This window comes from Ricinus communis, chromosome 4 (assembly GCF_019578655.1).
Source record: "Ricinus communis isolate WT05 ecotype wild-type chromosome 4, ASM1957865v1, whole genome shotgun sequence".
Taxonomy (NCBI): domain Eukaryota; kingdom Viridiplantae; phylum Streptophyta; class Magnoliopsida; order Malpighiales; family Euphorbiaceae; genus Ricinus; species Ricinus communis.
The window spans coordinates 16,399,131-16,413,431 of NC_063259.1; the positions used below are offsets into that span (position 1 = coordinate 16,399,131).

At 39.6% G+C, this 14,301-nt stretch overlaps 1 pseudogene; it reads left to right on the forward strand.

Annotated features, from left to right (window-relative positions):
• Positions 1-6,981: 6,981 nt before the first annotated feature.
• On the forward strand, positions 6,982-7,076 carry LOC112535603 (annotated as a pseudogene).
• Positions 7,077-14,301: the final 7,225 nt, after the last annotated feature.

Here is a 14,301-nt window from a genome sequence, read left to right on the forward strand (position 1 = left end):
TACAGAATAAGAGGATGAGGCTCCAGATGGAGGCATAAACACTCTAGCTGGGTTAGAAATCCTGACATCTGGGATCCCAACCGATGGATCTTGGGCTCCTCTAGCCGCTGCCTCTCTAGCCTCCCTAACGTTGTGTTCACAAGCCTGTACTCTATACCATGTGGATGTCTAGTAGCTGTGATCATCTACATTTTGATCATTTGTCTGATTCCTAGTAGTGTCATGTCACCAATATTTGAAAGCTCTTATAGACAATAGTCCAATACAGCCAGTCTCTTGGCTAACCTAGTCATGTACGGGCCAAAACAATAATGCATCTTCTTCTGGGAGTCTATTATAAATGATCGGACTTGACGAGCCAACAAATATCCCAAGTCCAACTTCTTCTGATGTTGCATAGCCCAGAGGATGAAGACATCGATCTGTGTTACCACTCCAAAACTATCTCCTCTGCCTGTAATGGTGTAAGCTAATAGGGTGTGAAGATAGCAAAGATGCCGGAAGGCTAGACGCCTTAGACCTGCTTGGGTAGTACATTTCCGACCTAAGTACCAATAAGTCCCACATGGTGTCGTAGGATATTGGGTTGATATGGAGGCATCCCTGATACTCCTCCCCCGAGATCTCCTGTCCAGTCCATAACCCTAAATGCATGTCGAATTGTGGGACTGACATTGAGAACTCCCTTCCGCCAAGTCTAAAATAAACTGCATCAGGCTGATGCTAGTTTGTGATCTGTTGCTACAAGAAGAAGGTGCTGAGTAACTCAATTGTAAGCTCACGGTAGGTTGGCTCAATGATGTCAAAGAATCACGCATACAGCAGAGTTTCAAACAGAGTGCGCACATCCTGAAGCAATCCCACTCTTTCCAAGGATACAAAGTCGATGCAACGACCCGCTATCACTTGCTTCCATCTCATGACTTAGAATCGACTCTCATTATCTGCATTAGGGAATGTCCACAATGGATGATGACCAGGTGCAGGTGGGTTCACAGCTAGTGCTCTTCGAGCTCGGACTACCGAATTCTTGGTTAGGTCTTTGAAGGTGGTCTGGATTCTAGTCAGTAAGGGAAGATGTTCCTTCGCCACCATGATCGCTGTCGGTAGTGGACGCGTTTTATTGCTTCTACCAAGGATTGATCGCGGTCAGTCATATTACCTGATGCAATGAATCATTAGTTATTCGTACAAGAAATCAAGTTAATTAGAAATCCTACCGAAAATTAGACAGCATAACGGCTATAATTCAACTAACAGAAAACTTTAGACTTAACAAAAGACTAAAGCCTCAATCTCCTGCATAAACTAATTGACAAATACATTCCAACCTACTTTATCGTGCACCAACTAACATAACTTTATTTTAACAATTATTCATAATAGGATGCCATAGACAAACTAATTTCCGCCAAACCCCACACTTATCATTTTCATAATCGACTTCACAGCAAACATAACAACTGATATAAATTAAATCTAACTGAGGTCATATTAAAGCAGTGTAACAACGTAAAACAAGCAAAACATACTAGCACGTCCTAAATAAAGTATATGCATAAAAGAAAAACTAAATTAAAAATAAATAAAAGCAAAAAGTGAAGAGACTTACTTGAAATTGCCGAGAAAGGTAAGAAGGATGAGAGAAATGGAAGAAAACAACACCTTGGAGCTTAAAAAAGGGGGTAGCAAAAATTTTTGGAAGCCTCCCTTTTTATAGGCACGAGGGTCAAGACGAGCGAGGCAAGGCAACCGAGTTCGGCCGAGCCACTTATATGCTTCAATGGTGCACCATTTGGCACGGCAAGCACCGGTCAGACGGCCCTGACGAGTCACGCTGTGATGCCTTTGGAAGCCGTGATGAACGGCTGAAATCCCCCAAGTCTTCATATGTCTTTCATCACGGGCTTGATTCAAGCCGTGTTGATGAGCACAGCCTGGTGTTGTAGCCTGTGATGGCCACAGAAACCGTGGTAAAAGGGGAGGTTTCCGGGCTTTCCTTCATCATCTCGGTCACCGAACTCCCTACCTGCAATTGACACATATACGCACATATTTAGGCCGTAAATATGGTCAAACAGAAAAGTTCGCCCTCACCGATTACAAAAGTCCGACTTAAGTTAAAAACCCTAAATTCATACAACTACATTAAATTACCAAGTAAGTGTTCTAAATACTATCAGGCAAACTAAAATGAATAAAGTCAAAAGAAAATAACGAAATAACAAAAAGCAACAAAAACATGAAAGCATAACCAAAGTCGAATATACAAAAGTGCTTTTTTTTGTTGAGTCCCAAGCTTGACTCATCCAGATCAACCCTCTTGTGCGTACAAAGCTAGGTCAACTCGTTGCTCACCATCCAACGAGTTACTATGGTAAAGCTTCAACTGATGGCCATTCACTTTGAAATCTCCTCTCGTGATGACCTCGAAAATGGTCACTACGACCCGCAGCCTTTCCAGAAATAGATGAGTTGTATAGCAACACTCGATCCCCGACTTGAAACTCCTTATGCCCACGAATCCTTTGATCATGCCATTTCTTCATCCTTGCTTTGTAAGTTAACAAGTTTTCATACGCCTGTTGGTACCACTCATCTAGCTCACTCAGATGCCACTGTCGCTCCTTACCTGCAGAATCAATATCAAAGTTACAAGTCCTAAGGGCCCAAAGTGCCCTATGCTCTAACTTAACAGGCAAATGACATGACTTTCCATAAACAAGGTGATAGGGTGTAAAACCTATAGATGTCCTAAAAGCAGTCCTAAATGCCCACAATGCATCATCTAACTTAAGAGCCCAATCTTTCCTACTGGTACTAACGGTTCTCTCTAAAATACGCTTAATACCCATATTAGTTACCTCAGCCTGCCCACTAGTCTGGGGGTGATAGGGAGTAGAGAACCACTGAGTAACCCCATACCGCTTAAGTACCTTCTTTAATTGGGCATTATAGAAATGTGTTTCTCTCACTACCATAAGTCGTGGTGATGCCAAACCTGCAAACAATCGCTTTAAGGAACCCGCCAAACAACCTCAGATCAATCGAAGGGCCCACACTAAGCTTCAGGCCACTTAGAGAAGTATTCAACAGGAACCATATGAAGAGGGAAAGGGTCTCATGAAGTCGATGCCCCAAACATCAAAAATCTTAATAACTTGCACACTAGTTTGGGCATCTCATCACGAGAAGAGATATTACCTACGCGCTGACAAGCATCACAAACCAGCGAACGAGGCAATTTACATTTCAGGCATCTGGAAAGCGTAGCCATAATCCTACCCCTAGACCTTCCTCACAGATGGTCTGTAGCTTGATGACCTATAGTAGGTCCCTAATGGTAGTGCCTTAATATTTGGAGAGTCTCTTCGCCATAAACACACAACCGCAGAATCACCAACTGCACATAATTTAAATGTAAAACAGAAGTGGATCTTCCCAAATGTAGTATTTCAAATCAGCAAAGAATTTTCTCTTTTGCTAATAAGTCATACCCTTTGGTAGAACCCTAGTAACCAAATAGTTAGCATAATCTGAAATCTAAGGAATATCAGTGTATACCTGAGTGACATATAAATGCTCCTCTAGAAATTGATTGTCTATGGCCGTCTCATCAAGTGCGTCCAAGTGAGGATTCTCCAATCTCGATAAATGGTCCACTGCCAGATTCTCTGCGCCCTTCTTATCCTTGAACTCGACATCAAATTCCTGCAACAACAGAATCCACCGAATCAATCTCAGTTTTGCATCATTTTTCAGGAATAAGTACCTCAATGCCGAGTGGTCTATGAAGACAATGGTCTTGGAGAGAATAAGGTACGATCTAAACTTGTCGAAGGTGTAAACAACAGCCAACAACTCCTTCTTTGTGGTGGTGTAGTGCTCCTAGGCTCCTGTCAAAGTCTTGCTAGCATAATAAATGGGTTGGAACTTCTTTTCAATCCTCTGTCCAAGCTAACAGCCCAATCAGATAATCTAGCATCGACATCACTAAAGGTAGGCCCCAATCAGGCAAAACCATGACTGGGGCTATAGTCAGAAGTTTCTTAAGTAACTCAAAAGCAGCCAAGCATGCATCATTAAAAACAAAAGGTACATCCTTAACAAACAATTGAGTAAGAGGCCTAGCAATCTTAGAGAAATCTCTAATAAATCTCCTATAAAACCCTGCATGGCCTAGAAAACTCCTAACTCCCTTAATAGAACTAGGAGGAGGTAGCTTAGATATAACCTCTATCTTAGCTCTGTCCACCTCCATCCCAGCCTGAAAGATCTTATGCCCTAACACAATCCCCTCTCTCACCATGAAATGGTATTTTTCCCAGTTCAATACCAAGTTAGCCTCAATACACCTAGTTAACATGCACTAAAGATTTGCCAAACAAAGAGAGAAAGAATCACTAAAAATAGAGAAGTCATCTATAAATACCTCCATAGACTCCTCAATCATGTCCTCGAAAATAGCCATCATGCACCGCTAAAATATAGCCGGTGCATTGCACAGTCCGAATGGCATCCGTCTGTAAGCAAACGTCCCATAGGGGCAGGTAAAAGTAGTCTTCTCTTGGTCCTCAGGTGCAATAGGAATATGTAAGTAACCTGAAAAACCATCAAGAAAATAATAAAACATGTGACCTGCCAAACGCTCAATCATTTGATCAATGAAAGAAAGAGGGAAATGATCCTTCCGAGTTGCATCATTAAGCCTCCTGTAATCAATGCAAACTCGGAAGCCTGTTACTGTTCGAGTCAGGATCAACTCATCCTTCTCATTCCTTACCACCGTAATGCCTCCTTTCTTGGGCACAACCTGCACAGGACTCACCCACAAACTGTCAGAAATGGGATATATCAAACCTGCATTAAGAAGTTTAATTACCTCCTTCTTCACCACTTCCTTCATGTTCGGGTTGAGTCGTCTTTGAGGCTGAACAACCGGCTTGAAACTGTCCTCCAACGAAATCTTATGAGAGCAGAAACTTGGATTTATGCCTAGGATGTCAGTTATCTTGAAGGCAAAGGCCTTCTTGTACTTCCTTAGAACTTCCAAAAGCATGGCTTGTTCTTCGGGAGTCAGATCAGCTGCTATGATCACTAGCAACCGCTTCTCTTCATCCAAGAAGGCATAAATCAAGTGGCTCGGTAACTCCTTCAATTCTAAGACTGGTGGGTCCTCGAACGAGGTCTTCACCTTCTGCACTCCAGACCTGTTAAGAAAAAGATAAGAATCAGTTAATAAGCTCAGCTCAGAAGCTAATAAAACAACGAGTTGCTCCAACACTTGCTCGTTAGACAACTCCTCCTCATCCGAAACACATGCTACTGCAAGGTCGAGAACATAACATTTCTGAAATGGGACTCAACCACATCATCAATCACATCAATGAATACACAACATTATCATGGTCTGGGGACTCATCTTATAAAGTGGCTAGGTCGAAGGTAATGGTCTCATCATCAACTCTAAGCTTAAGCTTCCCATCGCTACATCGATAACTTGACCACTTGATGCTAGCTAGGAAGGCCTACCTAGGATAAGAGGCACAATCTCTCACCTCCATATCCATCGCGCCAAAGTCCACAGGAGATAAATTTATCCACCTTCACAAGTACATCCTCATCAACACCTCTAGAATCTTAGTGATCCTGTATCACTAACTGAATGCTCATCCTAGTAGGCTTGGGTTCATGCAACCCTAACTTAGCAAATAAACTAGTGGGCATCAAATTAATGCTAGCTCCTAAATCAGCCAATGCACCACTAATTTACAAATCGCCAATCATACAAGGGATAGTAAAACTCCCTGGATCTTGTCGCTTGAGTGGCAGCTTGTTCTGGAGAATAGCTGAACACTCCTCATTAAGTACTACCTGACCAAGATCCTCCAACTTCCTCTTGTTGCTCAAAATCTCCTTTAAGAACTTGGCGTACTTCGGCATTTGTAAAATCGCCTCAACAAAAGGTAAGTTAATTTTCAGCTGCTTAAACAAGTCAAGAAACTTACTGTATTGCTTGTCCACCTTATCCTGCCTCAACCTCGCGGGGATATGAAGCGATACGTACACCTGCTGCAGGCTCTTTTGTCTATCTTCTTTCTTCCTCTTAATCTCCACCACCTTAGGCTCTAGTTCTTTCTTAGCTGGCTTGTCCTGCACAATCATATCATCCTTATCAGCTAAAGGGAGAGAACCAGTCAATTTCTTACCTGATCGCAAGGTGATAGCCTTGTAATGCTCCCTCGGGTTTGACTACTGAGTAGTCGGGAGGCGATCCTGAAGGTCTCTGAAAGCATCTTAGAAATTTGGCCATTCTAAGTCTCCAAGTTCCGAATCGAGGAGGCTTCTTGATTCCTAAGTGCACTATCGCCTTTGGAATCTAGTCTCAAGTAGGCGTCCAAACTTCATCATGAGCTCCTCTAAATTTGACTTATTTTCCGGTGGAGGAGGAGCTTTTACGAGCCCAGTGGTACATTGTTATGGTATTGATGAAGTCTCTAAAAACTGGTGGACCACGGGCATTATTGTTCCTCCAACCGAAGTTGGGATGATTCGCGCCACCCAGGGTTGTATGTGTTCGCTGTAAGGGTTGTTCTGCTACCTTGGGCATTCCCATATAATCAACCCCACACTCAACATTAGAACCACGGTGAAAGCAGATGGAAAAGTAAAAGAAGATGAAGCAAACATACCTCCGCCACCAAACTTCGTAGCTAACGTTCGTTGCATGAGCCCAGGATCCCGAGTTGGTCCATCTCTTGGTTAGAAGCTCCACCGCAGAGCTTCCAAGGCTCGCTATAGAATCCACTTGGTTAACCACTCCCTGTCTTCTGGTCGGCTCACAGAGGATTTCCAGCGATAATTGTTCATGGTCATTTCCTCTATCAAGTTTCACTCTCGAGGCGGTCTTCTTTTTTAGCCGCTGCCATCGCCTCGCATAGGGTTCAACTTTTCGTAGAAGGTGCGAGACACGCATCCTAAAATCCATTGATGTGGGACATCTCTTAAACCTCTCCTATACATCGACATGCTTTCATCATCAAACGCATAAAAGAAGATATGTCATTTCTAAGTTTAGCATGTTTTAGGGAGAAAAATACTTATAGAGAACATTTTATTGCCATAGCGCCTTAGGGTAGTAATCATTTGTTGTGGAAGAGAGTGCAACCATCTCTTTGCTTTGTCCTTCGAGAAAAATGGAAATAATCTCGGTAGAATGGCATCATCCAGTTGTTCCGATTTATCTTGAATGTGTCCTAAATCTCCAAAAGTTGGAGATATGTGCATTGGGATCCTCACCGGGCAATCCTCCAAACCGCATGCTCCAATTTGGATCATCTGGATAACATTTGCCTTTATCTCAAAATTGTTGGCCACTTCGATGGGTCCGATGATGTGTGCTATTTGTGTTAGCTACAATCTAAGGCGGTGTACTATCGATGCGTATCTTAGCAATGGCGATGTCAAGATCGATTCTTTGAAGAAGTGAAAGCCCGAGTTACTCCTTTGTTCTTTGTTATATTAACCTAAAATAAATGATGAATAATTTCTAAACTAACCAATAGCTACAAGCTAAGTTCTAAGGAGATGCAAGAGTAATTGATAGCCCTAAAATAACCACAGACAAAAGCAAACCCGAATGGAATCTAAAGTAGTTGGCAATCAAACAAAAGATAAAGGATTGGTGAGTCTAATTATGCTACCCATGGATAAATTCTTAGCGAATTAGTTCTTCCTCGAGATAACCGAATTCTTAAACCTAATAACCTAAAGTTGGAATCTCTTCCTAACGATTGATTCTTAAATTAGCATTAAGCTTTAATCCGCCTCTATTAAGCTTTGTTAATTCTTAATCCGGCTAGTTAATTATCCTTATCTCTAAGCGATTATTAACCGGTTCTTGCTATTCAAAATTCCAATTGCCAAATGGACTTCTCAATCACACAAAGCAATCTAAACACATAATTCCTGGCGTCTCATGAATAATATATTATCTTATTAATCTGAAAGCAAGAAGAATACAAAACTAATCCAAACAATCCAACAATATAATACTAAGCCAACATAGTAAAGAAATCCCAATGGATTTAATCAATCTAGCTAATCATGTTCATTATCAAAATACACAAGAATTCAATTACAACAATGAGTAAAGGTAGAAAACCAGATTACACCCTTGGATGAGAGTAAACAACCCCAATTCCTTTTGCTCGAATTGAATCGATTATTGTTCCTCTTGCTCAATTTGAAAACCAATCTGTGAACCTCTAATCTTGAATCTTTGAAGGGAATCCGATTGAAACCTTGATCAGTCTCCTTTCCCTTGGTTGATTCGAGGAAAACCCACTTAGGGAGAGAAAAATTAGGGTTGGGACGTTCTCCCCGCCTCTCCCTTGTTCTTTCTTTTAATTAATTCCCTTGTCAAGCACGCCCAACACGGCCGTGTTCCTAGACATGTCGGAACATGCCGTGTTCTCCCCGGCGTGTTTCTGCATGTGGTAGTGCTCCCCAGAACTTATTTTTCTTTGATGTTTGATGACACCCAACACGGCTGTGTTGGTTCCCGTGTTGGGAATACGGCCAGTGTTGAAACCAACACGGCCATGTTCAGCTTCCTCATGCTCGTACTTAGCTTGTTTAGGCAGCTTCGGCGTCCAATTATGCTCAAATTCTTCCCTTTATCATCCTTTGACTTCTTTTGGACCTAATGCACAGCAGGCGATGGGAGTGTTAGGACCAATTCACATCCAAATGTCCATAAAATCAATCTTAAAAATCTCATTTAGATGTGTGTATTCTATGCACATCATCTGACTATACTAGTTTTCATCCCATCCAAAGATGGTCGAGCAAACTTGTACATTATCCTCTAGTCGTCATCGGCCTGGGGGTTGTGGTTCTCCATCACGTTAGCTCTATGAACCTGGACTGTAACTTCGACCTCCTCCTAAACTGCCTGCAAATGTTGTCTCAATAATCTGAGAGAGCGCTCTGAGTCAGATAAGGGTTCTATGAAATAAGGGTTCTATGGGATCAGGGTTAGAGCTCCTAGTCATAAACTACCTGAAACTGACAACCAAACAAACAACAACCAATAAAAGCAATAATATAAAGAATTAAAAAAAATAATGACTAAAGTAACACGAAAATAATTCACTCTAGTTCACCGTTACGGTTCCTCGGCAATGACGCCAAAAACTTGATGGGCTACTTATGCAACCTACATCTAAGGCAGTGAACCTATCAATGCGGCCTAGCACTAGTGAGTATCAAGGTCGTATCCCTAGAGATCGGGTGAACCTAGAGTTACTATTGTTCACTATGTTATCTAGTCTGAAATAGGGTGTGAGAAGTCTAAATTAACTAATTAATGATTATGAATGCAAATAAATAAATGAACAGTAACTGACAATCGAAAGACAACCGCAACAAAAGAAACAAACCCAAAGGGGACCTAAGTGATGGAATTCTAAAGGTTGATTTTATAAATTACCAATCTTGCTTACCCGTGCCTAAATCCTGAATCGAGCTCGGTTCCTCTCTCGAGCTCACCAACTTCCTAAACCTGCACTAACCTAATGGAATCTCTTCCTATCAGATTATTACAGATTAGCATTAAGCATGATTTAGATCTATTAAGAGTTGTTAATTCTTAATTCAATAAGCAAATTAACCTTATCTCTAAGTGTTAACTACCAGTTCTTACTATTCAAATTCCAGTTGTAACAAGCATTTCTCAATGTCAAGAAACAACCCAAAAGAAAATTAATTCAATGTCTCAAATTAACTGAATAAAACTTTATTATTGAATAGCAAGAAGATTACAAGTATGGCAAATACAAATCTAACAACTAAGCACAATCCATCAACAATAAAGACCCAAATGGGTTTAAAAGATATAGCTACTCATGTTCATAGTTAAAGCAAAGTAAGGAACAAATAAGGAAAAGAAAATTGAAGGCATGTACACCCTTCTCTTTCAAGTTGGATGAGAAACCCTAATTTTCTAATTTAAAATATCAAACCCTAATTTGCCTTTTGAATGCTCCCAAATCTTATTTTGATCTTCAAATCGATGTTGAAATAAGTGTAATCCTCCTTCAATTGATGAATTTGATCTCCCAAAGTCGACAATTGAGGTCTAGAAAATAAGTGAATTGAGTGTGTATATTGGAACCAAGTCAAAAAATCGAGCCACCATTCACCAAATCGAATTTTGCCTATATAGTCTCTTGGCTTCATGGTCAACTGCTGTCTTTGAGTCGACAATGAGTCCAGTCGTCTTGAATCTAAAGATTTCGTTGTGTTGACCTTTACCAAGCCATGCCCAAGCCGGTGCTGAGCCACCACAGGCCATGGTGGCTACGAAAACTGTGCCAAAAGGCACTCTTAAAGGCGGTAGTTGGCAATTCAGACGGCCGGGTGGCCGTACTCGACCCCTCGGGTGCTAGTCTCTCGTCAATTTGATGGATTCTGGTCCGTAATCACCCGTATTTCCCTCGATTGTTGATAGTGTCCTTCGAAAATAATATGAAACGTGAAAGGAAACAAAAGACAAGTGATTCTAGCATCAAACGAGATAATCATGCACAAGAATGTAAACAATTGGGCATGAAAACATGTCTAGTATGATGCCTATAAAAAAGGAAGGAATTTTTTTTAATATAATAATAATATTATTTATTTATTATACTAGGGTATTACAAAAGTGAGTGTATTTTAAAAAGAAAATTATGTTTTTATTTAAATTTTATATATATATATATACATATACATATACATATATATGTATATATACATATGTATATGTATATATACATATTAATGTTTTATGTTAAATTATATTTATTTAATATATTTAATATTTCAATCAGTTACTTTTAATTTTTAACTTTATTTATTTTTAACACATTTACTTTTAGAATTTTTTAATTTAAAATTATTGTTTTAAGTATTTAAATTTATTGATTATTTTAATTGTCTTAATTTATAATTTTTGTTCTAGTTTTAAATTTTGTTGCATTTTATATTTTTTGTTGCGGAGCTAGGATCAAGTTTGTCTTGTTGTTTTCATTGACTCCAATGTCTCGGCTTTCACTGTTTGAGAGTTTATCATTCTTTTCTCGTGAGCTTGTCTTTGATGCTGTGTTGAGGATGAGCGTTGTAGCGATATCAAGATCTAAAGCACGGTAGACTCGTTCCGTTTTCTTCAAGTGATTAGTGCAGACCAGCCTTGGATGCTTCGATTGTTATTTCGATGGTGGGCACCACAGTCAGAATTAGTGCAAAACGTAGTTGCAGTTGTGTCATGAACTGCCTCATCATCGCATCAAGCATCACCTTAATGAGTAGCACCGAAGTTAGTGCATGGAAAGTCGAGTAGAGGTCAGAGCATATATGATCGAGTTTGTGGTTGTAAGAAGCTTAAGAAATGTGGTAGGAGTATTTTCGGACGTTCGAAATTCAGAGAAGCTTAAGCGAACACTATTTATTTTTCTAAGTAAAACAGGGTGTTTTAAAATACAATATTGCGCCTAGTCCCGAAAGAATTTATTATGGCATTTCACTGTTAGGCATGCGCAATTCCATAACTCATTTTTAGGACATGCATCATACATCGTGCATTGCAACCCTTGGTGATAGGGGGCATCATCACCCTGGTGCGCGATATTGTAGAATTTTTTTTATAAGGAAATCACTAGAGGTTTTAAGATTTTATAAAAGTATTTTTCTTAGAATATAATAAATTTTTATCAGTGATGGTTATAAAGCAAATAAATAAGTAAATCTTTCAAAGTAAATTGTGTTAGCTTGGGATTCTCTAGATGACAAGTTGAGTTGCTATGAGAATGAATCAGTGGCGCAGTAGGCCTTATGTTGGGTTATAGAGGAGACTTTTAGATTCCAGTTGAAAAGGAAATTTGTGTCAGAATGGAATGGTTTGTGTCGATGAGATGGCATGGATGATGTAATGTGGATGTTAAGGACATTCTGTGCATGCAAGGGACATGTCATTAGGAAGGAAGTTGGCGAGTGGATTTCGGCAGGACTAGAATTTGTCCAAATCTTTTAGAGAAGATTCTTTTCTCGTGAGCGGTTGAAGACAGCTTTCAGAAAGTAGAGGAGTGGTTCAAACCCGAAGTGGAAGAGCGTGGAGATTTGTATTAGAGAGTATGTAACCCTAAGGCGTCTCATGTGCAAGAAGTGATGTGGTTTGGTAAGGAAAACAAGTTAGCCCTTATTGTGTGGAACCCTTGGATTTATCAACAGGTTTGGTAAGGTGGCATGCAAGTTGGACTTGCCGCCAAACTTTCTCGCAGGTCAATCCGGTAGCTCGTAGACCCATGTTGAGGAAGTGTATTTTCAATCCTTTGCTCGTGTTGGAACCTCGGTGTATGGAAGTACGTGAAGATTTAACTAGGGAGGCAAGATAAGTCAAGATCGCGAATTTCGTATTATTCGCTATTGGTTTTCAAGGTTTTTCGATTGGGTCTTGTGGATGAATTTTTTCTCTACCGAGAAAAGTACCTGAGAAGCCGAGCTGGAGATGAGAGATTCATATTCTCATTAGTTTCAATCATAGTGTGAGCCTCTTTTTCTTTTAAAAATTCAAGGACGAATTTTTTTTTAAAAGGGGAAGAATGTAATACTCGAAATTTTTCTTTAATAATGATAATATTAATAATAATTAATAAATGAGTTTTTATTTAAAATTAATTTTACTTTATTTGTATTTGGTTTAAATTGGAATGATTTAAATGAAAATTTTAATGCTAGACAAAAAAAGGAGTTATTTTCTTTATCCAATGAGTTTGATTTTTAAGAAATTAATTAAGTAAATTCTTTGAGAAATAAATTATATTTTTGGTTATTCAAATTTTTTTTCCAAATGAATATATATAAATTAAATTATATATTTGAGAGTTATGGAAGAATTTGTAAAGGATATTTTATAAAAGAATTATTGGGAAAGAGGGCATTTAAATTAGTTAACGGTATTAAATTTTAATTGAAAAATACTTAGCAAATTGATTAATTAAATTAATTATGTGTTAGGACAAATATGAAAATTTATTTTGGAATAAGGATTAAAAGTATAATTTTATTAATATGAAATTTTAATAAAAATTTGTATGTTTGGTATTTTTATAATTAAATATGTCAACAACTACTTTTTGGTAATTATACATTTAAAAGTAAGGGTAAATATGTAATTGTATATTTTTAGTAATTCTAATTTGGCCCAAATTAAATAGTTAGGGGCTTAATTGAAAAGCTAAAGAAAAGTTTAAGGGTTAATTGAAAATTTTACAGGATGAAATTGTTAGTAATTAAAAAGTTGAGGGACTAAATGGTAAAAAAAAAAAGTTGAGGGACCAAAAGTCGTTATGGAAGGAAGAAGAAAGAAAAGAAAGAAAGAAGAAGAAGAGGAAGAAGGAGAAATCAGAGGAGAGAGAAGGAGGAAGAGAAGGCGGCGTCGGCATCGTCGGGCGTGGGACGAGCGGTCTTTGTTAGGCGTCGGTGGCGGCGGTGGTGGTGGCTCAGAAAATGGCGGCGGTGACGGTGAGTGCAAAGAAAGCTGCAGTGGCTTCCGGACGCCATTCTGGGCGTTTCCAGCGGCTTTAGCGGCCGAGTTAGGTGGCGATCGACTCCCCCCCGGCCTGGGCTTCTTTTTGGTGGTGTCGGCGTCGGCTTTGGTGGCCGAAGGAGGGAGTTCCGGCAAGGAGTTGGCAACAACGTTCCTTTGGCTTTTCCGATGAGGGATGGATGATCGGAGGGTATATCCGGACTCTTCTCAGCTCAAGCTTTCTAATGGCACCGGTTTCATGGCGATCAGACTCCATTTAAAAATCGACGACCGATATCGTTCGTAAATTTCTCCGGATGATCGGGTTTCGGATCGGAAGATCGGAAGCGAGGATTATCGTCAGTGCGTCGTTTCGAGTCCGTTGGTGCATTCGGATCGTCGATCGGACTCCAGTGGCTGGAGGCGAATCGACCGAGCGATCAAGCATCCTGGTAATTTTTTTTGGCCCGTTGATTTTAGAATTCTTTGGTAAATTATGTGTTTCTTGATTTGTGTTAAGCAATAGAAATATTATTAATTAAAATCATTGTTTGTTGGACTGTCTGCCTTTAATCGTGAATTGTGATGTGTGGCGGAGTCGGAAAAAATAATGAAGTCTTGGGGACTCGACTCCCGTTAAAATAAATTGTTGAATATTTGAAGTATTTTTTGGCAGATCCTGGACTCGTTTTACGAGTGGTAAATGTTTGTACTTTAGGGAAGGTTTTGCCGAA